Genomic DNA, 15,592 nt, shown 5'->3' with positions numbered 1-15,592 from the left:
ATGCTATAAAAATCATGCAGGAATGCCAAATTGACTGAACCGATGAACTCGGGATGGCTGGGCAGTGATTCTGGTACCTCTCCATCGCTCGTTTGGGTTGATTTCAGAATGTCGCTTTTGGTGATGGTACCTCACTGTTAAAACATATTGCAAATGTTTTCTCACTTTTGCAAAGTCACTGAAAATTTGTACAGGAATGCCAAATTGACTGGCCCGATGAACTCGGGATGGCTGGGCAGTGATTCTGGAACCTCTCCATCGCTCGTTTGGCTTGATTTCAGAATGTCGCTTTTGGTGATGGTACCTCACTGTTAAAACATATTGCAAATGTTTTCTCACTTTTGCAAAGTCACTGAAAATTTGTGCAGGAATGCCAAATTGACTGGCCCAATGAACTCGGGATGGCTTGGCAGTGATTCTGGTAACTCTCCATCACTCGTTAGGGTTGATTCCAGAATGTCCATTTGGTGATTTTTCTCACTCTTTCAAAGTCACTGTGCATTTGCCATATGGTTAACTGTGCATTTGCCATATGGTTAACTGGGCATTCACCATCACCAATTTGTCATGCTATAAAAATCATGCAGGAATGCCAAATTGACTGGCCTGATGAACTCAGGATGGCTGGGCAGTGATACTGGTACCTCTCCATTGCTCGTTAGGGTTGATTTCAGAATGTCGCTTTTGGTGATGGTACCTCACCGCTTAATCATATTGCAAATGGACAAGAGTCACCTGCAAGTCACTGTCCATCAGTCAATTTGATATCATTCAAAGCTAACTATTGGAGGCACTGTCAGTCTCTACGCACCCCAATAATACGTCCCTCCATCCAAGTTGTGTATCTGTGTGATTTAGTTTTCCTTTGAATTTTTATGGGAAATATGACTGATTTACAGTTCATGGGGGTTGCCTAATCATATATATGAAGTTTTGGAAAGATCTGAATTTTTTAACCCCTCCAAACAGTCCATGAGACACCGATTATGGCACTTCCGGTTGGCACAGGAAGCTGTAACTCAACATACATCCTCATTGGGGTGTTCCATTACAGAATCCTGAGTTTTAAGTCTTTACCATTAAAACTGACTGATTTACACAGGGTTGAATGCACTATGTCTATCAAACTGCAGGCAGGTTATGGGTATACACTTTTAGGGCGATTTGAACCACTTCCGGTTGGTCCAGGAAGCTTAGAATCGACACAGGTAGACCTTATAGTGGCCTGATGGACTGGTACCAAAGACAGGTTCATACAGCATTCATAACCCATATAGACTCCAGGTTGTATTTAGTGGAGCAGCCAATGTATTCCTATGGGGAGAGAAGTCAATGAACACTGTTTTTATGTAAACACCTTCTTTTAACCTTGAAGGGTTAATGTCACATGGTCAAGGATAGGCTTGGACAGATCAGGAGGACCTTAGGAACATTCCTGTGGTTGAATTGTCTTTCTAAACCTAACGGTTCCGCCGCTGTCACCCAAAATCAAATGACGTACTGGTGCAGGCTTCATATTGGGCCTATTTTTCTCATGGTCGCTGCGCTCAGACCGAGCGAGCTACGGTCAAGCGGGGCGCCTCGTTGGACTCGGCACAGTCTGGACACTATGGTGATGCCATTTATTGTGTTGATTTCAGAATGTCCATTTGGTAATTTTTTCTCACTCTTTCAAAGTCACTGCTCTTTTGCCATATGGTTAACTGGGCATTCACCATCACCAATTTGTCATGCTATAAAAATCATGCAGGAATGCCAAATTGACTGGCCTGATGAACTCAGGATGGCTGGGCAGTGATACTGGTACCTCTCCATTGCTCGTTAGGGTTGATTTCAGAATGTCGCTTTTGGTGATGGTACCTCACCGCTTAATCATATTGCAAATGGACAAGAGTCACCTGCAAGTCACTGTCCATCAGTCAATTTGATATCATTCAAAGCTAACTATTGGAGGCACTGTCAGTCTCTACGCACCCCAATAATACGTCCCTCCATCCAAGTTGTGTATCTGTGTGATTTAGTTTTCCTTTGAATTTTTATGGGAAATATGACTGATTTACAGTTCATGGGGGTTGCCTAATCATATATATGAAGTTTTGGAAAGATCTGAATTTTTTAACCCCTCCAAACAGTCCATGAGACACCGATTATGGCACTTCCGGTTGGCACAGGAAGCTGTAACTCAACATACATCCTCATTGGGGTGTTCCATTACAGAATCCTGAGTTTTAAGTCTTTACCATTAAAACTGACTGATTTACACAGGGTTGAATGCACTATGTCTATCAAACTGCAGGCAGGTTATGGGTATACACTTTTAGGGCGATTTGAACCACTTCCGGTTGGTCCAGGAAGCTTAGAATCGACACAGGTAGACCTTATAGTGGCCTGATGGACTGGTACCAAAGACAGGTTCATACAGCATTCATAACCCATATAGACTCCAGGTTGTATTTAGTGGAGCAGCCAATGTATTCCTATGGGGAGAGAAGTCAATGAACACTGTTTTTATGTAAACACCTTCTTTTAACCTTGAAGGGTTAATGTCACACGGTCAAGGTTAGGCTTGCACAGATCGGGAGGACCTTAGGAACAGTCCTGTGGTTGAATTGTCTTTCTAAACCTAACGGTTCCGCCGCTGTCACCCAAAATCAAATGACGTACTGGTGCAGGCTTCATATTGGGCCTATTTTTCTCATGGTCGCTGCGCTCAGACCGAGCGAGCTACGGTCAAGCGGGGCGCCTCGTTGGACTCGGCACAGTCTGGACACTATGGTGATGCCATTTATTGTGTTGATTTCAGAATGTCCATTTGGTAATTTTTTCTCACTCTTTCAAAGTCACTGCTCTTTTGCCATATGGTTAACTGGGCAGTCACCATCACCAATTTGTCATGCTATAAAAATCATGCAGGAATGCCAAATTGACTGGCCCGATGAACTCAGGATGGCTGGGCAGTGATACTGGTACCTCTCCATTGCACGTTAGGGTTGATTTCAGAATGTCGCTTTTGGTGATGGTACCTCACCGCTTAAACATATTGCTAATGGACAAGAGTCACCTGCAAGTCACCGTCCATCAGTCAATTTGACATCATTCTGACACCAAACTGATACAAACTGACACCAAACCCACTTTTCCCAACTCGTTTAGGAGCCAAGTATAACATACTTCAGAGCTGGCCCAAAATTCACAAGGCCTTCGGTACAAAACATCAAAAAACCATAAAACACATAGTTACTTTCTAGCTGCGGGGCCAGTTCAGACATTATGTGTAGTCCTATGTGAGGCGACCCGAATCCCGAGTTTCGGCTCGATAGGTCATTTGGTGTCCGAGTAAAAGCCTAATTGGTGCTGAAAATCCACTTTTTTCCATGCTTTGCTACGGGGTCCTTGAATGAGCTATCGAACAGAAACGTTGGGGTCCGTGTCTATGGGCCGAGCAGGTTTCAATGCACCTAGTCTTGTGTCTCTGAGACTTTTCTAAATGTCGCCATTTTCATAATGGTCAAAATGAATTGAAGTCATTGCAAATGTTCAACGCTGTTTCTCGGTCCGAGAACCTCCTAGAGCGCCGTAACTCACCACGCACTATCTACCTGAGGTCTAGAACAGGATTCTAAAGTTTCGGAACTCTAGGTCTGACGGTTCTTTTTTAGCTCAAACAAAGCTAACTATTGGAGGCACTGTCAGTCTCTACACACCCCAATACGTCCCTCCATCCAAGTTGTGAATCTGAGTGATTTAGTTTTCCTTTGAATTTTTATGGGAAAAATGACTGATTTACAGTTCATGGGGGTTGCCTAATCATATAAATGAAGTTTTGGAAAGATCTGATTTTTTTAACCCCTCCAAACAGCCCATGAGACACCAATTATTGCACTTCCGGTTGGCACAGGTAGCTATAACTCAACACACATCCTCATTGGGGTATTCTATTACAGAATCCTGAGTTTTAAGTCTTTACGTTAAGAATTGACTGATTTACACAGGGTTCAATGCACTATGTCCATCAAATTGCAGGCAGTGTATGGATATACACTTTTAGGGTGATTTTAAGCACTTCCGGTTGGCCCAGGAAGCCTAGAATCGACACAGGTAGACCTTATAGTGGTCTGATGGACTGGTACCGAAGACAGGTTCATACAACATTCATAACCCATATAGACTCCAGGTTGTATTTAGTGGAGCAGCCAATGTATTCCTATGGGGAGAGAAGTCAATGAACACTGTTTTTATGTAAACACCTTCTTTTAACCTTGAAGGGTTAATGTCACACGGTCAAGGATAGGCTTGGACAGATCAGGAGGACCTTAGGAACATTCCTGTGGTTGAATTGTCTTTCTAAACCTAACGGTTCCGCCGCTGTCACCCAAAATCAAATGACGTACTGGTGCAGGCTTCATATTGGGCCTATTTTTCTCATGGTCGCTGCGCTCAGACCGAGCGAGCTACGGTCAAGCGGGGCACCTCGTTGGACTCGGCACAGTCTGGACACTATGGTCATGCCATTGTTTGTGTTGATTTCAGAATGTCCATTTGGTCATGTTTTCTCACTTTTGCAAAGTCACTGTGCATTTGCCATATGGTTAACTGGGCAGTCACCATCACCAATTTGTCATGCCATAAAAATCATGCAGGAATGCCAAATTGACTGGCCCGATGACCTCGGGATGTCTGGGCAGTGATTCTGGTACCTCTCCATTGCTCGTTTGGGTTGATTTCAGAATGTCACTTTTGGTGATGGTACCTCACTGTTAAAACATATTGCAAATGTTCCTTACTTTTGCAAAGTCACTGAAAATTCGTGCAGGAATGCCAAATTGACTGGCCCGATGAACTCGGGATGGCTCGGCAGTGATTCTGGTACCTCTCCATCGCTCATTAGGGTTGATTTCAGAATGTCCATTTGGTAATGTTTTCTCACTCTTTCAAAGTCACTGTGCATTCGCCATATGGTTAACTGGACATTCACCATCACCAATTTGTCATGCCATAAAAATCAAGCAGGAATGCCAAATTGACTGGCCCGATGACCTCGGGATGTCTGGGCAGTGATTCTGGTACCTCTCCATCGCTCGTTTGGGTTGATTTCAGAATGTCACTTTTGGTGATGGTACCTCACTGTTAAAACATATTGCAAATGTTCCTTACTTTTGCAAAGTCACTGAAAATTTGTGCAGGAATGCCAAATTGACTGGCCCGATGAACTCGGGATGGCTCGGCAGTGATTCTGGTACCTCTCCATCGCTCGTTTGAGTTGATTTCAGAATGTCGCTTTTGGTGATGGTACCTCACTGTTAAAACATATTGCAAATGTTCCTTACTTTTGCAAAGTCACTGAAAATTCGTGCAGGAATGCCAAATTGACTGGCCCGATGAACTCGGGATGGCTCGGCAGTGATTCTGGTACCTCTCCATCGCTCATTAGGGTTGATTTCAGAATGTCCATTTGGTAATGTTTTCTCACTCTTTCAAAGTCACTGTGCTTTTGCCATATGGTTAACTGGGCAGTCACCATCACCAATTTGTCATTCCATAAAAATCATGCAGGAATGCCAAATTGACTGGCCCGATGACCTCGGGATGTCTGGGCAGTGATTCTGGTACCTCTCCATCGCTCGTTTGGGTTGATTTCAGAATGTCGCTTTTGGTGATGGTACCTCTCTGTTAAAACATATTGCAAATGTTCCTTACTTTTGCAAAGTCACTGAAAATTCGTGCAGGAATGCCAAATTGACTGGCCCGATGAACTCGGGATGGCTCGGCAGTGATACTGGTACCTCTTCATCGCTCGTTTGGGTTGATTTCAGAATGTCGCTTTTGGTGATGGTACCTCACCGCTTAAACATATTGCTAATGGACAAGAGTCACCTGCAAGTCACCGTCCATCAGTCAATTTGATATCATTCTGACACCAAACTGATACAAACTGACACCAAACCCACTTTTCCCAACTCATTTAGGAGCCAAGTATAACATACTTCAGAGCTGGCCCAAAATTCACAAGGCCTTCGGTACAAAACATTAAAAAACCATAAAACACATAGTTACTTTCTAGCTGCGGGGCCAGTTCGGACATGATGTGTAGTCCTATGTGAGGCGACCCCGAATCCCGAGTTTCGGCTCGATAGGTCATTTGGTGTCCGAGTAAAAGCCTAATTGGTGCTGAAAATCCACTTTTTTCCATGCCTTGCTACGGGGTCCTTGAATGAGCTATCGGACCGAGATGTTGGGTTCTGTCTCTATGGGCCGAGACGGTCACAATGCACCTAGTCTTGTGTCTCTGGGACATTTCTAAATGTCGCCATTTTCGTAATGGTCAAAATGAATTGAAGTCATTGCAAATGTTCGACGCTGTTTCTCGGTCCGAGAACCTCCTAGAGCGCCGTAACTCACCACGCACTATCTACCTGAGGTCTAGAACAGGATTCTAAAGTTTCGGAACTCTAGGTCTGACGGTTCTTTTTTAGCTCGAACAAAGCTAACTATTGGAGGCACTGTCAGTCTCTACACACCCCAATACGTCCCTCCATCCAAGTTGTGTATCTGTGTGATTTATTTTTCCTTTGAATTTTTATGGGAAAAATGACTGATTTACAGTTCATGGGGGTTGTCTAATCACACATATGAAGTTTTGGACAGATCTGATTTTTTTAACCCTTCCAAACAGCCCCTGAGACACCAATTATGGCACTTCCGGTTGGCACAGGAAGCTATAAATACACACATGTCTTGACTGACATAGAAACCTACGGAATCCTGAGTTTTAAGTCTTTAAGTTGAGAATTGACTGATCTACACAGGGTTGAATAATGCAGAGTCATTTCCACCTTTCGAGGTGATGTACATCCAAATACCTTTTGGGTCAATTTAACCACTTCCGGTTGCTCCAGGAAGCTTAGAATCGACACAGGTAGACCTCATAGTGGTCTGATGGAATGTCATAGAAGACAGGTTCATACAGCATTCATAACCCATAAAGACCCCAGGTTGTATTTAGGGGAGCAGGCAATGTATTCCTATGGGGAGAGAAGTCAATGCACACTGTTTTTATGTAAACACCTTCTTTTAACTGTGAAAGCTTAATGCCACACAGTCAAGGTTAGGCTTGCACAGATCGGGAGGACCTTAGGAACAGTCCTGTGTTTGAATTGTCCTTCTAAACCTAACGGTTCTGCCGCTGTCACCCAAAATCAAATGACATTGTGGTGCAGGCTTCATTGTGGGCCTATTTTTCTCATGGTCGCTGCGCTCAGACCGAGCGAGCTACGGTCAAGCGGGGCGCCTCGTTGGACTCGGCACGGCCTTGGGATTATGTTTATGCCATTGCCTGCTCTCTGTGTCTTTAAACACCGCGCTTTGTCACTCCATCCTTGCTGTGTGTGTGTGTGAGAGCTTTTCTTTGACATCTGTTGGGAGAAATTAGTGATTTTACAGTTCAGGAGGGTTGCCTAATCACATATGAAGTTTTGAAAAGATCTGACCTTTTTAACCCTTGGATACAGCCACTATGACACCATTTAAGGCACTTCCTGTTGGCACAGGAAGCTATAAATAAACTCATATCCTCATTGGGGTATGCCTTTACAGAATCCTGAGTTTTAAGTCTTTACGTTAAGAACTGAGTTATTTACGGAGGGTTTAGTGAGTGTGTGTTATTTCAGAAAATCATAGAAAATCACAGAAATGTCGCAGAGCTCCGCAGCACACTTTAAAAATATTCGTATGAACACCCTGCAACTGGATCTGTAACCGTTGAAAAAAAAAAACACCTATATCTGAACATCACAATCTGGTCATCGTACGATTTCTCTTAAATGACGATAGATAAATGGCTGATTTTTTTTTTATTGACACCTGAGGCTCCTTGACTTTGACGTGAAGTGAAAAAATCATTTCTCTATTTTCATTTTGGACCTTTAATCCCAGAAATATGGCCATAACTCAAAAACCGTTGAGGCCTAGACGCCATCTTGTTCGGGGCCATCTTCCCATTATGCCAAACCTACGCTCACCAAGTTTCGGCTTCGAAATATTTTCAGTTTTCGAGATATGGCACGTCGTGATTCGGGATGTTTTGTCCAATAGCAATATGATTGCTTATGCCCTCTTGTGGGATCTTCCGGCATAGCGGAAAAATGGGCCAAAATTTGATTATTTTATAAAACGAAAACCGAATGTCCGACAAAGTTCATTTGATGACTTCCCGGTAGGTCTGGCCCTGCCGCTCGGCCCGACGCCGTCCCCGAAATTTAAAAATGTTTTCGGACGTCTAGTAAGGGACCGTACAGTTCCAATAGGGACTTTCTCACTAACCATACGGTGATTGTCAAAAAGTTCCCTTAAGGTATGGTACTACTGTCTGATGGCTCTACTGTATGATGGCTCTACTGTCTGATGGCTCGACTGTCTGATGGCTCGACTGTCTGAATGCTCTACTGTCTGACTGTCTGATGGCTCTACTGTCTGATGGCACTACTGTCTGATGGCACTACTGTCTGATGGCACTACTGTCTGTTGGCTCTACTGTCTGATGTATCGACTGTCTGATGGTACTACTGTCTGATGGCTCTACTGTCTGATGGCTCTAATGTCTGATGACACTATTGTCTGATGACACTATTGTCTGATGGCTCTACTTTCTGATGGCTCTACTGTTTGATGGCTCTACTGTCTGATGGCTCTAATGTCTGATGACACATTTACATTTACATTTAGGTCATTTAGCAGACGCTCTTATCCAGAGCGACTTACAAATTGGTGAATTCACCTTCTGACATCCAGTGGAACAGCCACTTTACAATAGTGCATCTAAATCATTTAAGGGGGGGGTGAGAAGGATTACTTATCCTATCCTAGGTATTCCTTGAAGAGGTGGGGTTTCAGGTGTCTCCGGAAGGTGGTGATTGACTCTGCTGTCCTGGCGTCGTGAGGGAGTTTGTTCCACCATTGGGGGGCCAGAGCAGCGAACAGTTTTGACTGGGCTGAGCGGGAACTGTACTTCCTCAGTGGTAGGGAGGCGAGCAGGCCAGAGGTGGATGAACGCAGTGCCCTTGTTTGGGTGTAGGGCCTGATCAGAGCCTGGAGGTACTGCGGTGCCGTTCCCCTCACAGCTCCGTAGGCAAGCACCATGGTCTTGTAGCGGATGCGAGCTTCAACTGGAAGCCAGTGGAGAGAGCGGAGGAGCGGGGTGACGTGAGAGAATTGGGAAGGTTGAACACCAGACGGGCTGCGGCGTTCTGGATGAGTTGTAGGGGTTTAATGGCACAGGCAGGGAGCCCAGCCAACAGCGAGTTGCAGTAATCCAGACGGGAGATGACAAGTGCCTGGATTAGGACCTGCGCCGCTTCCTGTGTGAGGCAGGGTCGTACTCTGCGGATGTTGTAGAGCATGAACCTACAGGAACGGGCCACCGCCATGATGTTGGTTGAGAACGACAGGGTGTTGTCCAGGATCACGCCAAGGTTCTTAGCGCTCTGGGAGGAGGACACAATGGAGTTGTCAACTGTGATGGCGAGATCATGGAACGGGCAGTCCTTCCCCGGGAGGAAGAGCAGCTCCGTCTTGCCGAGGTTCAGCTTGAGGTGGTGATCCGTCATCCACACTGATATGTCTGCCAGACATGCAGAGATGCGATTCGCCACCTGGTCATCAGAAGGGGAAAGGAGAAGATTAATTGTGTGTCGTCTGCATAGCAATGATAGGAGAGACCATGTGAGGTTATGACAGAGCCAAGTGACTTGGTGTATAGCGAGAATAGGAGAGGGCCTAGAACAGAGCCCTGGGGGACACCAGTGGTGAGAGCGCGTGGTGAGGAGACAGATTCTCGCCACGCCACCTGGTAGGAGCGACCTGTCAGGTAGGACGCAATCCAAGCGTGGGCCGCGCCGGAGATGCCCAACTCGGAGAGGGTGGAGAGGAGGATCTGATGGTTCACAGTATCGAAGGCAGCCGATAGGTCTAGAAGGATGAGAGCAGAGGAGAGAGAGTTAGCTTTAGCAGTGCGGAGCGCCTCCGTGATACAGAGAAGAGCAGTCTCAGTTGAATGACTAGTCTTGAAACCTGACTGATTTGGATCAAGAAGGTCATTCTGAGAGAGATAGCGGGAGAGCTGGCCAAGGACGGCACGTTCAAGAGTTTTGGAGAGAAAAGAAAGAAGGGATACTGGTCTGTAGTTGTTGACATCGGAGGGATCGAGTGTAGGTTTTTTCAGAAGGGGTGCAACTCTCGCTCTCTTGAAGACGGAAGGGACGTAGCCAGCGGTCAGGGATGAGTTGATGAGCGAGGTGAGGTAAGGAGAAGGTCTCCGGAAATGGTCTGGAGAAGAGAGGAGGGGATAGGGTCAAGCGGGCAGGTTGTTGGGCGGCCGGCCGTCACAAGAAGCGAGATTTCATCTGGAGAGAGAGGGGAGAAAGAGGTCAGAGCACAGGGTAGGGCAGTGTGAGCAGAACCAGCGGTGTCGTTTGACTTAGCAAACGAGGATCGGATGTCGTCGACCTTCTTTTCAAAATGGTTGACGAAGTCATCTGCAGAGAGGGAGGAGGGGGGGATTCAGGAGGGAGGAGAAGGTGGCAAAGAGCTTCCTAGGGTTAGAGGCGGATGCTTGGAATTTAGAGTGGTAGAAAGTGGCTTTAGCAGCAGAGACAGAGGAGGAAAATGTAGAGAGGAGGGAGTGAAAGGATGCCAGGTCCGCAGGGAGGCGAGTTTTCCTCCATTTCCGCTCGGCTGCCCGGAGCTCTGTTCTGTGAGCTCGCAATGAGTCGTCGACACTATTGTCTGATGGCTCTAATGTCTGATGGCTCTAATGTCTGATGACACTATTGTCTGATGACACTATTGTCTGATGGCTCTACTTTCTGATGGCTCTACTGTTTGATGGTAATACTGTCTGATGGCTCTAATGTCTGATGACACTATTGTCTGATGACACTATTGTCTGATGACTCTACTGTCTGATGGCTCTACTGTCTGATGGCTCTACTGTCTGATGGCTCGACTGCCGGATGGTACTACTGTCTGATGGCTCTACTGTCTGATGGCTCTACTGTCTGATGGCTCTACTGTCTGATGGTACTACTTTCTGATTGCTCTACTGTCTGATGCTACTACTGTCTGATGGCTCAACTGACTGATGGCACTACTGTCTGATGGTACTCCTGTTTGATGGCTCTACTGTCTGATGGCACTACTGTCTGATGGCTCTATAGTCTGATGGTACAACTGTCTGATGGCTCTACTGTCTGACTGTCTGATGGCACTACGGTCTGATGGCTCTACTGTCTGATGGCTCTACTGTCTGATGGCTCTACTGTCTGATGGTACTACTGTCTGATGGCTCTACTGTCGGATGGCTCTACTGTCTGATGGCTCTACTGTCTGACAGTCTGATGGCTCTACTCTCTGATGGCTCTACTGTCTGATGGCTCTACTGTCTGATGGCTCTACTGTCTGATGGCACTACTGTCTGATGGCACAACTGTCTGATGGTACTACTGTCTGATGGCACTACTGTCTGATGGCACAACTGTCTGATGGTACTACTGTCTGATGGCACTACTGTCTGATGGCACTACTGTCTGATGGTTCTACTGTCTGATGGCACTACTGTCTTATGGCACTACTGTCTGATGGTACTACTGTCTGTTGGCTCTACTGTCTGATGGTACTACTGTCTAATGGCTCTACTGTCTGACTGTCTGATGGCTCTAATGTCTGATGACACTATTGTCTGATGTCTCTACTGTCTGATGGCTCTACTGTCTGATGCTACTACTGTCTGATGGCACTACTGTCTGATGGCTCTACTGTCTGATGGTACTACTGTCTGATGGCTCTACTGTCGGATGGCTCTACTGTCTGATGGCTCTACTGTCTGACAATCTGATGGCTCTACTCTCTGATGGCTCTACTGTCTGATGGCTCTACTGTCTGATGGCACTACTGTCTTATGGCACTACTGTCTGATGGTACTACTGTCTGTTGGCTCTACTGTCTGATGGTACTACTGTCTGATGGCTCTACTGTCTGACTGTCTGATGGCTCTAATGTCTGATGACACTATTGTCTAATGTCTCTACTGTCTGATGGCTCTACTGTCTGATGGCACTACTGTCTGATGGCACAACTGTCTGATGGTACTACTGTCTGATGGCACTACTGTCTGATGGCACTACTGTCTGATGGTGCTACTGTCTGATGGCTCTACTGTCTGATGGCACTACTGTCTGATGGCACTACTGTTTGATGGTACTACTGTCTGATGGTACTACTGTCTAATGGCTCTACTGTCTGATGGTACTACTGTCTGATGGTACTTCTGTCTGATGGCTCTACTGTCTGATGGTACTACTGTCTGATGGCTCTACTGTCTGATGGCTCTACTGTCTGATGGTACTACTGTCCGATGGCTCTACTGTCTGATGGTGCGATTGTCTGATGGTACTACTGTTTGATGGCACTACTGTCGGATAGCTCTACTGTCTGGCTGTCTGATGGCTCTACTGTCTGATGGCTCTACTGTCTGATGGCTCTACTGTCTGATGGCTCTACTGTCTGACAGTCTGATGGCTCTACTCTCTGATGGCTCTACTGTCTGATGGCTCTACTGTCTGACAGTCTGATGGCACTACTGTCTGATGGCTCTACTGTCTGATGGCTCTACTGTCTGATGGCTCAACTGCCGGATGGTACTACTGTCTGATGGCTCTACTGTCTGATGGCTCTACTGTCTGATGGCTCTACTGTCTGATGGTACTACTTTCTGATTGCTCGACTGCCGGATGGTACTACTGTCTGATGTCTCTACTGTCTGATGGCTCTACTGTCTGATGGCTCGACTGCCGGATGGTACTACTGTCTGATGGCTCTACTGTCTGATGACTCTACTGTCTGATGGCTCTACTGTCTGATGGCTCTACTGTCTGATGGCTCGACTGCCGGATGGTACTACTGTCTGATGGCTCTACTGTCTGATGGCTCTACTGTCTGATGGCTCTACTGTCTGATGGTACTACTTTCTGATTGCTCTACTGTCTGATGCTACTACTGTCTGATGGCTCAACTGACTGATGGCACTACTGTCTGATGGTACTCCTGTTTGATGGCTCTACTGTCTGATGGCACTACTGTCTGATGGCTCTATAGTCTGATGGTACAACTGTCTGATGGCTCTACTGTCTGACTGTCTGATGGTACTACTCTCTGATGGCACTACTGTCTGATGGCTCTACTGTCTGATGGCTCTACTGTCTGATGGTACTACTGTCTGATGGCTCTACTGTCGGATGGCTCTACTGTCTGATGGCTCTACTGTCTGACAGTCTGATGGCTCTACTCTCTGATGGCTCTACTGTCTGATGGCTCTACTGTCTGATGGCTCTACTGTCTGATGGCACTACTGTCTGATGGCACAACTGTCTGATGGTACTACTGTCTGATGGCACTACTGTCTGATGGCACAACTGTCTGATGGTACTACTGTCTGATGGCACTACTGTCTGATGGCACTACTGTCTGATGGTGCTACTGTCTGATGGCACTACTGTCTTATGGCACTACTGTCTGATGGTACTACTGTCTGTTGGCTCTACTGTCTGATGGTACTACTGTCTAATGGCTCTACTGTCTGACTGTCTGATGGCTCTAATGTCTGATGACACTATTGTCTGATGTCTCTACTGTCTGATGGCTCTACTGTCTGATGCTACTACTGTCTGATGGCACTACTGTCTGATGGCTCTACTGTCTGATGGTACTACTGTCTGATGGCTCTACTGTCGGATGGCTCTACTGTCTGATGGCTCTACTGTCTGACAATCTGATGGCTCTACTCTCTGATGGCTCTACTGTCTGATGGCTCTACTGTCTGATGGCACTACTGTCTTATGGCACTACTGTCTGATGGTACTACTGTCTGTTGGCTCTACTGTCTGATGGTACTACTGTCTGATGGCTCTACTGTCTGACAGTCTGATGGCTCTAATGTCTGATGACACTATTGTCTAATGTCTCTACTGTCTGATGGCTCTACTGTCTGATGGCACTACTGTCTGATGGCACAACTGTCTGATGGTACTACTGTCTGATGGCACTACTGTCTGATGGCACTACTGTCTGATGGTGCTACTGTCTGATGGCTCTACTGTCTGATGGCACTACTGTCTGATGGCACTACTGTTTGATGGTACTACTGTCTGATGGTACTACTGTCTAATGGCTCTACTGTCTGATGGTACTACTGTCTGATGGTACTTCTGTCTGATGGCTCTACTGTCTGATGGTACTACTGTCTGATGGCTCTACTGTCTGATGGTACTACTGTCCGATGGCTCTACTGTCTGATGGTGCGATTGTCTGATGGTACTACTGTTTGATGGCTCTACTGTCTGACAGTCTGATGGCTCTACTGTCTGATGGCTCTACTGTCTGATGGCTCTACTGTCTGATGGCTCTACTGTCTGACAGTCTGATGGCTCTACTCTCTGATGGCTCTACTGTCTGATGGCTCTACTGTCTGACAGTCTGATGGCACTACTGTCTGATGGCTCTACTGTCTGATGGCTCTACTGTCTGACTGTCTGACGGCTCTACTGTCTGATGGCACAACTGTCTGATGGTACTACTGTCTGATGGCACTACTGTCTGATGGCACTACTGTCTGATGGTGCTACTGTCTGATGGCACTACTGTCTTATGGCACTACTGTCTGATGGTACTACTGTCTGTTGGCTCTACTGTCTGATGGTACTACTGTCTAATGGCTCTACTGTCTGACTGTCTGATGGCTCTAATGTCTGATGACACTATTGTCTGATGTCTCTACTGTCTGATGGCTCTACTGTCTGATGCTACTACTGTCTGATGGCACTACTGTCTGATGGCTCTACTGTCTGATGGTACTACTGTCTGATGGCTTTACTGTCGGATGGCTCTACTGTCTGATGGCTCTACTGTCTGACAGTCTGATGGCTCTACTCTCTGATGGCTCTACTGTCTGATGGCTCTACTGTCTGATGGCACTACTGTCTTATGGCACTACTGTCTGATGGTACTACTGTCTGTTGGCTCTACTGTCTGATGGTACTACTGTCTGATGGCTCTACTGTCTGACTGTCTGATGGCTCTAATGTCTGATGACACTATTGTCTGATGTCTCTACTGTCTGATGGCTCTACTGTCTGATGGCACTACTGTCTGATGGCACAACTGTCTGATGGTACTACTGTCTGATGGCACTACTGTCTGATGGCACTACTGTCTGATGGTGCTACTGTCTGATGGCTCTACTGTCTGATGGCACTACTGTCTGATGGCACTACTGTTTGATGGTACTACTGTCTGATGGTACTACTGTCTGATGGCTCTACTGTCTGATGGTACTACTGTCTGATGGTACTTCTGTCTGATGGCTCTACTGTCTGATGGTACTACTGTCTGATGGCTCTACTGTCTGATGGCTCTACTGTCTGATGGTACTACTGTCCGATGGCTCTACTGTCTGATGGTACGATTGTCTGATGGTACTACTGTTTGATGGCTCTACTGTCGGATGGCTCTACTGTCTGGCTGTCTGATGGCTCTACTCTCTGAT

This window comes from Oncorhynchus masou, chromosome 9 (assembly GCF_036934945.1).
Source record: "Oncorhynchus masou masou isolate Uvic2021 chromosome 9, UVic_Omas_1.1, whole genome shotgun sequence".
NCBI lineage: Eukaryota > Metazoa > Chordata > Actinopteri > Salmoniformes > Salmonidae > Oncorhynchus > Oncorhynchus masou.
The sequence above is the reverse complement of the archived record's forward strand: the minus strand, read 5'-3'. Positions refer to the sequence as shown.